This window comes from Strongylocentrotus purpuratus, unplaced genomic scaffold (assembly GCF_000002235.5).
Source record: "Strongylocentrotus purpuratus isolate Spur 01 unplaced genomic scaffold, Spur_5.0 spur5_scaffold_2, whole genome shotgun sequence".
Lineage (NCBI taxonomy): Eukaryota > Metazoa > Echinodermata > Echinoidea > Camarodonta > Strongylocentrotidae > Strongylocentrotus > Strongylocentrotus purpuratus.
Window position 1 is genome coordinate 21786353 of NW_022145605.1, and position 4822 is coordinate 21791174.

Consider the following 4822-nt stretch of genomic DNA (forward strand, 5'->3'; position numbering starts at 1 on the left):
TTCCTTGGAAAGGGATAGGATAATTTTTAAAATGAAGCGTAACATTTTACACATTTTAGCAGTAAATAAATTATTTGTGTTAATGTGATTGATATACCATTTGATATGTATTTTCTTTAAACTTTTTTTTTTATTTTTAAATTTTGTCTTCATTACAGAACAATAGTGTGGTGCGAAATCCAATCCATTATTGATCGATCACCCGGGAACTAGCCTACGGACAAAGAACGAATATGACAACGGAACTAAAAAAAATAATAATAGTGAAATAGTTACATACTTCTTATGGATAGATGGGTTTTCTTCTGGATATGCTAAATATCAAATTGTATACAATCATGGTTTACTTGCATTTGACCGATTGACTTATTGAATTGATGTTACCATGCTAATTCTCTGTAAAAAACAATTATGCTTATGCTATTAGATTTATTAAGGGTTTACTTGCATTTGACCGATTGACTGATTGAATTGATGTTATCATGCTAATTCTCTGTTAGAAACAGTCATGGTATTATATGAATTAAGGGCGTACTTGCATTTTACCGATTGACTGATTGAATTGATGTTATCATGCTAGTTCTCTGTAAGAAACAATTATGCTTATGCTATTAGATTAATTAAGGGTTTACTTGCATTTGAACGATTGACTGGTTGAATTGATGTTACGCTGATTGTAAGAAACAATTATGCTATTAAATTAATTAAGGGTTTACTTGCATTTGACCGATTGACTGATTGAATTGATGTTATCATGCTTATTCTCTGTAGAAAACAATTATGCTTATGCTATTAGATTAATTAAGGGTTTACTTGCATTTGAACGATTGACTGGTTGAATTGATGTTACGCTGATTGTAAGAAACAATTATGCTATTAAATTAATTAAGGGTTTCCTTGCATTTGACCGATTGACTGATTGAATTGATGTTATCATGCTTATTCTCTGTAGAAAACAATTATGCTTATGATAATAGATTAATTAAGGGTTTACTTGCATTTGACCGATTGACTGATTGAATTGATGTTATCATGCAGATTCTCTGTAAGAAAAAATTATGCTTATGATATTAGATTAATTAAGGGTTAACTTGCATTTGACCGATTGGCTGATTGAATTGATGTTATCATGCTTATTCTCTGTAGAAAACAATTATGCTTATGATATTAGATTAATTAAGGGTTTACTTACATTTGACCGATTGACTGATTGAATTGATGTTATCATGCTAATTCTCTGTAAGAAACAATTAAGCTTATGCTATTAGATTAATTAAGGGTTTACTTGCATTTGACCGATTGACTGATTGAATTGATGTTATCATGCTGATTCTCTTTTAGAAAAAATTATGCTTATGATATTAGATTAATTAAGGGTTAATTTGCATTTGACCGATTGGCTGATTGAATTGATGTTATCATGCTTATTCTCTGTAGAAAACAATTATGCTTATGATATTAGATTAATTAAGGGTTAACTTGTTTTTGACCGATTGACTGATTAAATTGATATTATGCTAATTCTCTGTAAGAAACAATCATGCTATTAGATTAACTAAGGTCTTATATGCATTTGACCAATTGACTGATGGAACTGATGTTATCATGCTAATTCTCCGTAAGAAACAATCATGATATTATATTAAAGGTAAAGACCAGTTATGGTCATGCGATTGAATTGTGAAAGAAAAGTTGTGGAATCGATCAGAAAAGGTTGATCATCTAGCATCTAGCATCTGCAAGGTTCTGGAATCATCAAAATGATAAGAAATTTGGCCCATTCTTCATAAAGTTACAAGCACTATACACAGAAAGATGTATATGGAACTACCCTTTATCTCTCACAGACCATGAGAGAAACAAATTTACCAAATATATGAATTAGTAGGCGGTTTCCCGGCAAATTTGTTATCATCATGCATTCGTCAAAACATATTCTTTCACATGATTGGTAATGAGAGCTTCCATTTCATTTTTTTTTTAAATTGGGGCGTTTCCAATACTGGTCTTTACCTTTAATTAAGGGTTTACTTGCATTTGACCGATTGACTGATTGAATTGATGTTATCATGCTAATTCTCTGTAAGAAACAATTATGCTATTAGATTAACTAAGGTCTTATATACATTTGACCAATTGACTGATTAAACTGATGTTATCATACTAATTCTCCGTAAAAAAACAATTATGATATTATATTAATTAAGGGTTTACTTGCATTTGACCGATTGACTTATTGAATTGATGTTACCATGCTAATTCTCTGTAAGAAACAATTATGCTTATGCTATTAGATTAATTAAGGGTTTACTTGCATTTGGCCGATTGACTGGTTGAATTGATGTTACGCTGATTCTCGGTTAGAAATAATCATGATATTAGATTAATTAAGGGTTTACTTGCATTTGACCGATTGACTGATTGAATTGATGTTATCATGCTAATTCTCTGTATGAAACAATTATGCTTATGCTATTAGATTAATTAAGGGTTTACTTGCATTTGGCCGATTGACTGGTTGAATTGATGTTATGCTGATTCTCGGTTAGAAACAACCATGCTATTAGATTAATTAAGGGTTTACTTGAATTTGAAAGGAATAAGTTGAAAGAAAATTCAACGCGAAATAATAATCGTGAGATTAGGAAAGCATTCAGAAAAAGCAATAATCACATTATTTATATAAAAGAAAAATAACCCAAAGAATTTTTTTCAAAAGAATATCTCAGACTCGCATGGTAATGTTGAGAAAACATGGAAAAATCTTAATATGCTGATACCACGCAAGAATAAAAATGTGAAAATACAATATTAAAAAATCGATGGAGGAGAAATTCATGACAGGAAAACAATTTCACAAAAATTGAATGAATTCTTTGTCCAAATAGGTCCTTCACTTGCTGGTGTCATCCAGTGGACGAAGCATTTAAATGCAAATAATAATGTTATGCAATTCTCTCTGCATACGCTGACCAATATCTTTCAAATTATCCCTGTAACCATAAATGAAGAGAAAAAAAAAACAATTGTTGAAACTGTCAACTGACAAAGCAATGGGATGTGATATGACACAGATGTTACTAATTAAGCTGGCAATTCCTAGTATTAATGAACCTTTAACATATGTTATAAATACCTCTATTACTACTGGATGTGTGCCTATAGGAAAAGGCAAGAGTAAGTGCTCTACATAAAGTTATGCTGATGTATGCTGATGACACCATTTTATATTATATTAGTAATGACTTGTCTGAACCTGAAAACAAAGTAAACGAAGATTTAGTAAATGTGAGAAAATGACTTGATGTCAATAAGTAACGCTTAAATATAAATAACAATTGTATACATTGTACTATATGAACAAAAAAATCGGTTAAAATTATCACGTAATACAACTTTAAATATTAACATAGATGAAACCCCTCTGAAAAGAGTTACTACATGCAAGCATTTTAAGGAGTGATTGTGGATTAAACTTTATCATGGGCAGACCATATTAGATATGTTCAAAAGAAATGTAGCAGTGGATCGTATATGTTAAAATCATTACGTAATAGTGTTGGTAAAGATACAATTAAATTAGTATATAATGGATTGATTTTATCCCACCTCTCTGGATGTATTATGTTGGAACCATGAAAAGTGCCTATAATATGATCTCCAAATCAAAATCGAATGATAAATAATACCCCTTGGGATTCATCAGGAAGCTGCAACCTTAATTAACTTGGATGGGATACCCCTGAACAGAAAAGGAAACAAAATATCGCTTTAATGATGGACGATATACTTAATAAAAAAGCCCCTTCTTATTTAATTGATAATTTTTTGTTCAGAGAAAAAAAATATATTACGAGAAGTGGCAATCTATGTGTTAAGACAATCCAGCCTCAAAAGGATAGCACCAAACGCACATTTGTGTACAGCGGCGCTTGCCTTTGGAACTCACTATCACACGAGGTGCAAGCTGCACAAACCAAGTACAGTTTCACAACAGGACTAACAAAAATAACCAATTTATAATCAAATAATATACTATGCTCAAATATGTATATCAACGTTCGAATGTTTCCTTCTACTTTTTGGTGTTTCCATTTTTGTGTTTGAATTTATATCATTGTGGATGCATCTGCTCGCCGGTTAGTTTTAGATTTCCATATGATATAACAAAGCTTAATTTCATTTCATCTGAAAATGATTTAATAATAGAGTTTTATGTTATGTGCTTGTTATTTTACTTCACTTTCAAATGTTCCTTTACTTACTTTAAACAAATTGTAATCATATCCTTAATTTTCACAATGCAGTTTCTTCACCGGCCACATTTGATTATTCTTAATTTTATATATCATTTTTGGCAGTTTATTTGAACTAGTAACAAATGTAATTACCGAATTGAATTTGAATTATATTTAAGGTACTACTCTTGTTCGGCCACTTATAATTCCTGTTATTCATATAAATATCCTTTTCCGGAAATAATATTCTTTTGGTATTTTTTTGTTGAATATCTATCTTGATCCTGTTATTTCTTGTTTGTTTTAAATATGTCATTTAATGTGATATTTTTATGTTTATTTTATGTATTTACATTGTTTTACACGGCCCCAAATGGAAATCAGTCTTGTGAATGTTTGAGATTTTTTAACCGTGTATAAATAATGTTATCAATAAATTGTTAAAAAAAGAGAGTACACAGAATGATGTGATCATATGGGGTAAATTCACAGTGCTAAAACGATACAAACAGTAACTTTGAATCTTTCCTTTATGAATATAAAATAATATTTCTTTTACCTCTGGCACTTGTACTTGTGACATT